The 10,756-nt window shown below is 57.7% G+C and overlaps 1 long non-coding RNA gene across 1 annotated transcript; it reads left to right on the top strand.

Annotated features, from left to right (window-relative positions):
- The first annotated feature begins 2,630 nt into the window (after positions 1-2,630).
- On the top strand, positions 2,631-10,476 carry LOC137841333 (uncharacterized). Its single transcript, XR_011088572.1, has 2 exons — positions 2,631-2,974; positions 8,614-10,476. It is a non-coding gene; the product is annotated as an uncharacterized lncRNA (long non-coding RNA).
- Positions 10,477-10,756: the final 280 nt, after the last annotated feature.

The raw sequence follows: 10,756 nt of genomic DNA, 5'->3' as shown, positions 1-10,756 counted from the left end.
CAGGCACAGCCACTGCAGGGGCTGGGGCACTGCTGGAAGCTTGGAAGCAGAAAGATGTGTGTGCCTCCAGGTATGGTGGGAGGAGAGAGAAACCCGAAATTACTCTCACCAAATGTCTTCCCTCTCCCCAGCACTCCATGGGAATGGCTTTTAAGGCCAGAAGGAATCTTTTGGTGGGAGCTCTGGCGTTACCCTGGAATAAAGCACTGCCCTAAATGGAGCAGATCCGCAAGAGGAAAACCCAACTGAGCTCAGCTTTGAGGAGCCAGCTTCCTATTTAAACCCATCCAGGGAGGGTGAACGCACCCCAGTGCTCGCAGGGCTGGTCCTGCATGCTGGCAGAGGCTCTGTGGGTGCCCCTGCTCCATCGGAGCCTCGTGGGACCCCTTATCACCCCCTTATCTGATGGCTCACGGGGTTGTGAGGCTTCCTCCCCTCTCCGATGCCTGGGCAGCTGCTAAGCAGCTGTTTAGAGGTCTAACAGGTTCGGTGTTGATTTTTATATCGTTCCAGCTTCTTCATCAAAATGTCATCCGCAGCGGCATCTGACGCCCGGTTGCATTGGTAAACTAATTTTGGAGGCTCATAAAAGGATCAGGTTGGTTTAATGAAATCTGCTTTTCATAAACCCGTGGTGATTGGCACTAATTAAATTTCACCTCTTCATTAAGTGAGGCCTGTTTCAGCTATTCCGTTGTTTTGCCTGGCTTCAATGTCAGCCCAACGAGTTCGCAGATGACACGGATTGTTTTCACATACAGGAAAATAAATATCAGTGCTGCGGTTTAAAGTAGCATTTCAAAGATCTCTCCCATGATCCCGGACATAAAAAGGCAAAAGTACCAATCTAGAAATAGCTCCTTGGGCAGCTCTTTAAAAAGGTTTTGCTTCAATTGCTCCAGATCTTGCTGCATTTTAAAGCCTTTAACACTGATAATCTCCATTTATTGGCTTAGTGTGGTTCATGGTGCAATCTGAAATGTCTCATCGCGCTATGGCGTGAATGCATCTCCTAATTCTTCCTCTTCCATACTAAATAAACCCAATTTTTCGGCGTTATTGTTGGCACTTGCAGCCCAGCTGTTGCCTCCCAGGCAGAGGCTGTTTCCTGGGCTCGATGGTGGTGGCTGCAGGTTCCTCGCCGAGCACCTCCTGCTCTCCCCGCCTGAGATCTGGGCCACTGGCATCCATTCGGTTCTGTACCTTGCAGTCAAAAAATAAATAAGTCGTAAAGCCTGGTTATGCTTTTCTTCTGCGTTAGGCTTTAATGAATTCCTTTCCCTGCTGTGCCATTGTGGCTTTTTCAATAATTAAGTAAATGTCGGTGAGCAGTGCCCAGTTCTCGCCCCTTCTCTTTTTGGTTAAATTGCATCTTCTGGCTGATGTGGTGCTCGTGCCTCCAGCTTCTGCTCCCTGCTGTTTTAAAGTAGAGAGCAGAATGAGCACGTGAGGCTTCCCCAGCTTGACCTGGGGGGGCTGAGCACACCGAAGGGTGTCCCCATGCCATATTCATTCCTGTGCCCCATCCCTCCACGAGCCACCACGCAGGGGCACGATGCAGTGCTCAAATCGGGGACCCTCTCATGCCTTCAGAAGCCACCAGGCATCATTTTTAGAGGTGCCTAGGGGCTGAAGTGGGGCTTGCGGGGCTTTGGGGGAAAATGATGGCAAATTTTGGGAGGGAGAACAGCACAAACATCTGAATTCGTGTCCAGCAGCTTCAGGGAGGTGCCTGCATCCCCGTCTGCAAGCACGGGGAGGTCTGGGTGCGGCGCAGGGTGCGAGCGCAGCAGCGAGTGTGCAGGGGCGTGCAGGCACAGCAGGGGGCTTGCTGACAAGCACATCCTACAGAACCCGCCTCTGGCGAGCATTTTTATGCCTGTAGATTATCCTCCTGTGGTGCGTTTGGGAAGCGGTTAGCGGATCGTTTTATGGGGGAGAAAAAAAACCATCTCCTTTGAGAGGACGTGTTATGTTTCTTAAGCTGCGCTGGGAGAGCTTCAAGCGCACTTCCAAAGTGATTTGCTCTGCAGTACCACACTGGGTTTGTTCCCCTCTTTTTTTTTTTTCCCTTTTCTTTTGGGGCCAAAGGAGAAAGGGAGAGGAGGAAGAGATGCTTCAGCCCGTTGGGCTGAACGACAGACTTTGGGGATGCCAGGGGATTTCGGGCTGTGCTCTGGTGGAGGTGTTGCAGCCCCCCTGCCAGGCTGGCCCCCCACGTGCTGTGCCAAGCCCTTGGGCTTGGAGGCAAGGTGCAGGGCAGCACAGGCCAGGCTGTAAAGGAAAAAATAAAAAAATAAAAAAGCAAGCTGCAGAAGAACCCAATTTCCTTTCCCCTCTTGCTTGCTGGTTTGCTTCAGCCCCCTCACTGCACTGCAGAGCAGGTGGACGCGTGCGGTCCTTCTGCCTCCTGCTCCTGTACGATCCCACAGGCATGCCTTTTGGGTCGTTTCTTTTCAATTCTTCTGAGTGGGGAGGCTTCAATGAATTTTAAATAAGCTCTTGAAGCTGTGCGCTAGAACCTAACGAGGCAGAATAGCAATTATGCTGATGTAAATGAGGAGTAGCTGCAGGGAGGGAAAAGGGTGGCGTGGGGTTGAGGCTGGTGTGGAGAGATCAGGACCCAGCTGCGTGGTGGGGGCAGAATTAAAGCTGTGTCCTTCGGGTGGTGGTCGGGGCTGTTATAAAATGAAGAGTATGAAGAGTACATACTTGGAGGAGATGCCTACAAGGACAGCAGCTGGCAATGCAGGTGGTCTGTGATGTCTCTGGGCAGAGCCAGGGTGCTCAGAGCTTGGCTGCGGGGTCCTTTTTGGGACCTCGTGTGCTGCTTTTTGTCCCTGCTGCTCCGTCTCTGGACACCTCCGTCTGCACCGGTGGAAGGAGCAGCCCCGGCTGATGCCATCCTGCAGGCTGCTGCGCCAAAACCTTCCAGCAAAGGCCCCGTCCCTCTGCCTCATCCCCATCAACTCAGGTCAGAAAATGAGGGCTGCTGATTTTCCTTGTGAGAGCCCTGCCTCCTGCCAGCTCTACGGGGCCATTAATGTTGTCTTCATCCTGGCCGCTTGGGAGCTGAAGACCATTTAGCCCTTCTAAATTTCCTCCACGTTGTTTTCATTTCAGCTCCATTTTCTCTCTCTTAAGCTCCATAGTGCTTGCTGCCTTCCTTCACGTAGCAATTAAAATCCTTAAGTGCAAACGTAGGTGCAGGCACTCACCAGTCCTGGGGTCACCCATCGCCGCTTCAGCTCCTTCCTGCCAGCTCTGGGAAGGGAACCTCTTGCTTTTTATAGCCGGCTTTGGTAGCGCAGAGCGAAATTCCTGGGATCTGGGTGGCTGAGGAGCTGTGCTGAACCCCTCCTGGCAGTGTGAGGGCGGTGCGAGCCGGCTGCAGCCCCGGTGCCAAATGTTGCGGGATGGTGCAAAGCCCTCAGCCGTGCTTCTCGGCTCTCCTCCCTGCCCTGGGGCTGTCACAATTTTGGCTCTTTGCTAAACGGAGCAGACAAGCGCTGCTCAGAGCTGCCGTGCAGTCAGACGGCCTCAAAGCGTGCGGTTTCCCTGGGTGCCCAATTCGGCTGTACCAGGGCTGGGTTTTGACTTCACGATGAGACTCGGAGGAGCACAAAAAATCCTCTCTTTTGGTTGAAATCCACCGTGCTGTGGCATGGGGTTGGGGGTAACTCGGCACCATGGCTGGCTGATCCCTGGCACACGGGTTGGGGATGTTGATGGGGAAGGATGGCCAAAATGGGTTGGAGAGGGTCTCTTTCGAGCCTGCTTGCCCCAAAAAAAGTCAGGTTTGTGTGGCTGCCCTGTCTTTGTGCCGCTCCGGCACGGCGGGAGCTGTCAGGCCACTTGATGAAGCACCGAGGGTTTTAAAGGTAATTAAAGTTCCTGCGAGTCGCTGCGCTCAAGCAGGGAGGCAGGCGTGCGCCTGCACAGGGCCGGCTGCAGCTGGGCAGGGAGCGGCCGGAGGAGGCAGCAGAAAAAGGCAAAATGAGCATTTAACTCATTTTGGGGAAAAAAAACGGAGCCAGGTGATGCTGCAAGGAGTGCCTCGAGGCAGAGGGGCAGGGGGCTGTGGGTGGGAGGGGGCCGGCACGCAGCCTGGCTGTTGTAAAAGTGCCGCTTCCACCACGTCCCCGACTTCTGTGCTTTTAATTCAGTGGCCGATGCTGCAGCAGATAAATCCAGGGCAGGTTTGTAAATGCTGCATTGCTGGCAGCCAAAACACAAATATGCCCTGAACTGCTGCCAAGCAGGAAGAAGCAGAAAAAAAAAAAAGCTCCGTGTCGGGATTTACAGCCCTGGAAAAGAGGAGGCTGCCGCAGCCGGCTCGGGCGCACCAGGAGCTGCTGGCCCTGCCCCAGGCTCTGCTCCTGGGGGGGCACGAGGAGAAACCCTGAGCCGGCTGCCCACAGCACCAAGGGGGTCCTGGAAAGGGAAACCCCTGGGAGGTTTTCCTATGTGGGTCCAGAAATCAGAGGGACCAAAAGCTGGGGAGAAGCCCAGAGATGTCTGTGGGGCCGTGGTGGATGCTCTGCTCTGTGCGTGCAGCTTCGCAGCCGGCTTTTGGGGTCGATCCGGAGGTGTTTTGTCCTGCGGCGGGCTGCGGGGTGCTGCTCTGTGCAGCTCGTTTATCTCGCTGCCAAGGCACATAACGATGCAGATAACGGGGATCGATTTGGCGGCGCTGGCGGCAGCAGCAGCAGGGCCCTGCCTGTCCCCAGGTGTCACCGCGGGGGCACAGCCGGCAGCACGAGGCTGGGGTCGGTGCTGGTGTGGGTGAGGAAGGGGCTGAGCTCCCCAAATAGCCCAGGTTTGAACCCCTGGGAGGGAATTATGAATTATGGTCAGGTTTTGCATGGAAATTCAGGTTAGATTTTACAGGCGCACGGGTGGGCACAGCTCAGCGACCCCATCGGCAGCTCCTGCCCCCACTTGGGGTTATTTTAGGATCTTTTTCTCCCTCTGCCTCAAGGGGAGGTGGCTGCACGCCAGGCAGGACCCGGCACCGAGGAGGCTTTTGCCAAAGCTTTGACTTTGGGGACGTGCACGTCTCCAACTGGGTCACCTCCTGCCCGGAGCCGTGCCGGAGCTGGAGGGAGCTGTGGGATTTAGGCCACCCATCAGGTCACACCGTGGGTCACAGGTGTCCCTGAGGGGCTGTCACCGGGATGCTGTCACCGGGATGCAGCACGGCCACAGATTTATAGCCACCACGGTGGGCTGAAGGGGGATGGAGGAGGATTTGGGACTTTGGTGGCTCTCCTGTGATGGCAGGCGAGAGGAAATCCTCACCCAGCCGTGCGCGTGCGGGCGCATCCGAGCACTCCTGGAAATCAGGTCACTTGAATCCGTTCCTGGAAGAACAAGCCGGTTTTAACAAACCTTTCTGCAATTAGCAGCTGTGGGAGCAGCTTGGCACGGCGGGAGGCAGCTCCTGGCACTGGGGCGGGCTGGGGGCAGCCCCACAGCTGCCTCTGACCCCATTGCGCCCAGTGGGGAAGGCACTGGTGGGGCTGCCTCTCCAGCCAGCTCCCTGCAAGCCTGGGAGGCTCCTCGTTGTGCTCAGAGCCATCTCCTGATGGGGAGCAGATAACCGGGGTGGAAGGAGCTTTTTTTTTCTCACAGCGAGGCCAATCCTTGCAGCCTTCCACCGCTGCCAACATTTGGTGCTGTTGGCACCGAGGCGCTGGCTGCAGGCGCGGCGTGTCGAAGCCCAGGCAGCTGCTCCTGCCGGCTGGGTTTGTTCCCTTCTGCCACAGCTCCCATTTTCCCGGGGGGAGGCAGAGGCAGGGCTGGCTCCTCACCTGGAAGCTTGTGAGCCTGGATGGGGATGTGCGTGGATTTACAGCCGAGGGTCTCCCGGTTAATGGCATCGAGCGTGGGTGCGAGCTCAGTGCCAGGCACCATTTCTCAGCCTGCTGTTTGCTCTGAGTGCTTTGTATTCAAGAGTATCCAAACCCTGGGAGTTTTTTTTTTTTTTTTTCCTTTTAGCAGCAGTGAGACAGCCCCACGGCACCGAGGAGCAAAGCAACTGGTGCTGGCACGTCTCTCCTGCGGAGGAGCTGCAGGTGGTGCTGAGGACACTCACGCGCCAGCCTCCTGCTTTATCCCCTCCAGGTGCTCTCTGCCTGGCCTGGTGGCGCAGGATCTCTGCAGGCTGCTCTTATGGCAGGTTTTTGGGGCAGAACAGCCCGTTTGCAGCTCGTGAGCTGCTCTCCTTGTCCCTCCGTGCTCAGCCCCAGCCCTGCACCACGTGAGAAACTGCTGCTGACGCTTCCATTGGTAAAATCCAAGCTGCTCGCCCGGCCGTGAGCAGTGAGCGATGCCCTGCAGCCCTGCTGGGGGGAAGAAGGAGCAGGAGAGCAGGGCCCTGCGTTTCCAGGGGTCTCCCTGGTGGCTTTGGGGCTGGGGACAGCCACTGGCAAAGCCCCTGTGCGGCGGTGCAGGGCTCACGATGCTGTTTTGCCTGGGCTCGATGGCAGCATTGATTTCCCAGCTTGTTAAACACGCTGCTCGCGCTGGAAGAGCTCCCTGCTCGCTCAGTTCTGCCCGTGGCAGTGCAGTGCTGGTGGCTCAACCTCCACACTGCCATGGGAGAAACAGATTTTGGGGTGGTCAGACCCATATGGGTGCAGATTCGTATGGAAAAGAGAGCGAATACAGCATGGGGAGAGGCCTCCATGCAACCTGCTGCCCCCAGCACGTTTTTGGGCACAGGGAGGGGACCTCAGCCCTGGCTCCCTGGGGACCAGGGGACGATGCTCAGCCCCTCGGGTTTCAGATATTGTTGTTTCTCCTCTCTCCAAACAAGGCTTTCTGCCTGGGTTGACAAAGCAGACCTGCTTCGGAGCCCCTGAAAACCCCAAGAGAAACAAGGAAGGAATAAACCCAGGAGGTCGAGACCCAAAGCGCCGTGCCGGAGAGCCCTGGAGGTGGTGACATGGGGTTGGCACCCGGTGCCACCGAGGTGCCACCCAACGGGTCCAGGCATGGGATCAGCTTCAGGAACAGGGCTTGGTGTGGGGAAACACGGGTGCTGCACCCACCCCAGGTGCCCGTGACGTATTTTGGGGCTGTGGGGTCCGTGCGTGCGCAGACGGGGTCGCAGCCACCCTCTCGCACCCCTTCCCCTCCGGCTGGCGGCTGCGGCAGCCTCCGGCCGTGGGGAGCGGGGAGGGGGGGGGAGAATCTCTATTTTAATGCACCGCTGTGGGTTGGTGACCTAGAAAAGCAGCTCGCGGAGCAAGAGTGTGAAGTCCAACCTCCCCCGCTGCGAGCGGTGCTGCCGTGCCGCCGAGCGCGGGGTGACCTAAATAAAGCGCTGGGGGAGGCGGCGGGGGGGTGCCCCTCTGTAGGACCCCCACCCCGGGACATGGGGGCACCCAAGGGCCACGTTCATGGGTCCCCAGAGGGGACAGGGGGTGGGTGCCAGCAGCAAAGCCCTGTGGTGGCTGGGACGTGGGGGACACCGGTGGTCCCCGGGCCATCCATCGGCGTTGCCAGCAGCGACGGCGCTTGGTTTTTGGGGAGGTGTTGGCAGCGCTGTAGGGAAGCTTTGCCACGAGTTGGCGGGTCGGAGGGGAGGCAGAGCTCGGTGCTCTCCTCTTCTCAGCGCGGCCTATCGGACATCATTTCCATAATTCAGAGCTCGCAGGCGTGCGCTCTGGGCAGGCTCCAGGCGGAAACGCAGCCTGGGTATTCGCAGCCGAAAGCGGCGAGTTTCGGGGCTGCTGCATCCAGCCGAGCGGAAGCTACGGCAATTAATTAAATCAGTAAATAAGTTCTACTAATCCCATTAACAAAAGAGGAGCTGGAGATTAAATCTTTCATGGCACTTACTGCAAAATTAATGCAGCCAGTCTTTTAGGAAATACATTCTTCCCCTCACCTCGCTGAGGATAATAGTGCCGTTATATAGGACAGAGCGTTATCAGGAATGAAAAATGAATGTAAAACTAGCACATATCTTATTAAAAGAGTGTAATGAGCTGGCTGCGGTGCCTCCACGATCGAACGGGGCTGGCTGAGCCCGGGGCTGTGCAGCTTTGGGGGCTGGGGGCTGTGGCTCCCACCCGCCCTGTGCCACCGGGGGCTGCGGGTAGGGGGAACGGGGTGCCCCGAGGGATTTGGGGTTCCCCTTTGGGCTTCCTCGTGCTGTGGTGGGGAGCAGGTTGGGGAGGGTCTCCTGGGGCTGGGGGGATGCTGGGGGCTTTGGTCGTTTGGCAGCCCCGTGTGAGCCTGCTGGTGACGTGCTCTGGTCATTCCTGCGGGGTTTTAGGTTCTGCATCTCCTGGTGCGGGACCTTGGGATCACACCCGTCAGGTTTATGTGTGGGTCGTGGTGCTTCAGCAAGGGCAGAGCAGTGGCCGCAGGCTGGCCCCTCACCGGTTCCTTTCCTCCTCTTCTCTTTCAGTCTTTAGGAAGATTGATGAAGAGCTGTTGAGCTGACCACAGGGCAGGGGGACAGCAAATCCCCTGGCACCAGCTCTCGGAGCAGCGGGGTGTCCCCATGACCCCCCAGCACCTGAACCAAGTGGCAATGGGGAAAACTTGCTTTCCTTTTAAAATATATACATATTAATTCTTTTTTTTTTGCAATTCCAGTGCTTTACCCATGGGAAGGAGCATCCCCGGGAGGGTGGCGGGGCTGAGAGCTCTGCTTTTCCAGAGCAACCCCGTGCCACGGTGCAGGGCTGAGGTCTGGCACCCGCCTCCGCCCCCTCTCCATCGCGTCCCGCTGTGCCTGCCTGCCTGCCAGCCGTGCTGCATGACCCCGATGTGTCAGGGGAAAAGCTCCAGTTCCCTTCCACCGGGGAGCAAAACGCCTGTAAAACACCATTCTGCAAAAAACGCCTGCGCTGAGCGCATCCCCTGCTCCCCGCAGGGACGTCGCGGGGGCGCGACCCACGGAGGCGTCGTTCCTGCGCCACCGTCACCCCCTCGGGAGGGGCTCAGCGCTCCCGGATCTGCCCGGAGGTTTTGTAGGGTTGGCAGAACGAATTTGTCATGTTAGGGGTGGTGACGCACGCCCGTGGAGAGCTGAGGCACCCAGGGGTGTGCGGGGTGGGGGGAGAGGGGCTTGGCCACGGCACCCGCTGCATTTGGGGTTTGGCACAGCTCGGCCGTGTCCCAGGCACCCAAAACCGGGCACACTCGGGTCTAATTTTGGCAGGTGCCTCAGCTTTCCCCATGCTGACCCTTCCCCTGGAGGCTCTGAAGGACAAGCCGTGGTGGTGGCTGAGCGCTAATGAAGGTGGGAGGTTAACGAGCCCTCAGGGGCAGCACCAATGCGCCTGGGTCTGAGCGCGCAGGGCAGGAGCTGAGGCTGCTCTCACGGGGCTGTGTTGTGGCACAGGCAGCTCGGGGGATTTGCTGTCACCTCTGGGGGACCCACGGGTGGTGACAACCTTGGGAAGAGCTCAGATTTGAGTGATTTTCACTCACTTTGCTGGGTGAGCGAGCTGCCAGCAGACCCCACCAGGGTTTGGGGCTGCGCGCCGGGGGCTGCTCCTGCTCAGGGGGGGTTTCCCCAGCTCTGGGTTTAGCAGCAGCTGTGAATTCGCTCTGGGTTTCTGTGTGCCCGACCTCTGAGAGTCCAGAGGTTTCCACGAGAGCCTCGGCAGTGCTTCTAATTGGGAGTAGAAGAAAAAAATGTTTTATAAACTCCCGTTCCTTTGCCAGTCCCCTGTGCCACCACGGCCAGCCCTGCACTGCAGTGATCCCGCTGCAGTGCTGGCTCCTCGTCACCTCCCCGTTTTCCCCCTTAGCTGCACCTAATTGGGCTATGAAATGGGGGGAGAGCTTTTTTTGGTGGCGATAGCTGAGCCAGCCCTGTGCCATGCTCTCGATGCTTTGCTTTCCCAGCACGGCTCCAAATTCCCCACGTGGAGCAGGGAAAGCTGCAGCCGGGGAGGGGGAGCAGGGCCCGGACCCTCCAGGTGCCCGGGGGTCTCCGTAGCCACGAGTTCCCCTTTTTGTCCCCCCTTGGTGCCACTGAAAGCAGCGTGGGGACCGAGCTGGGTCCCTAAGGCGGGATGTAACGAGTCCTAGGTAATTAGGGGCCCTGCAGCCATAAAAATAAACCTGCGAGGAAATAAATAAATAACACCGCCACGCTTTGATCTGCTGCATGAGATGCCAGACTGCCAACGTGTATTTATAATTCAACAAAATTCAAGGCGGCTTCTCTTATTTTTAGCACGCGGGCTGTCTTGGCTGCCCGGGGAATGAAAGTGCCAGGTATTCAGAACAGATAATTGCAGGTGTTCCTTTTTGTCTTTCAGGAAGGCAGGTTTTAGATCTGATTTTCAGATGCCTCCACGAGCTTTCTCCTTTCTGAACCTCCAAGGAGCGTGTCAGGGCACATCAGCTTGGAAGCGCTGCGCCCGTCTCTCCGGCTGCTTTGCATAAGCGCCGCGGTTTTCTCGCGAAATAAAAATACCCAGTTGTGCCTGGAACAGGATGAGACGTCCGCCCGGCGGCTGCTCCAACGCCAATCAATAATACCCAGCCCCGAGCGGAGCGCAGGGACGCGCTCCGTCCTTCCGCCCCGCTGCCTCCCCCGGGGATTTGGTTTTCAAGTTGGAGAAAAGTCGAATTTTCTTGAAGGGCTTCATTGGAAGCGGGCAGGGGTGTTTTTGCGTGAATGGTGCAGGCTGGGGATGGGGATGGGAAATGTTCCTTCCTGCCCTGAATCGGGCACGGGGTGGCTGAGCGCTGCTCAGATCCTCGTGCTCGTGGAGGCAGC

This window comes from Anas acuta, chromosome 17 (assembly GCF_963932015.1).
Source record: "Anas acuta chromosome 17, bAnaAcu1.1, whole genome shotgun sequence".
NCBI lineage: Eukaryota > Metazoa > Chordata > Aves > Anseriformes > Anatidae > Anas > Anas acuta.
Note: the sequence above shows the minus strand (reverse complement) of the source record. Positions and strands in the feature narration are given on the sequence as shown.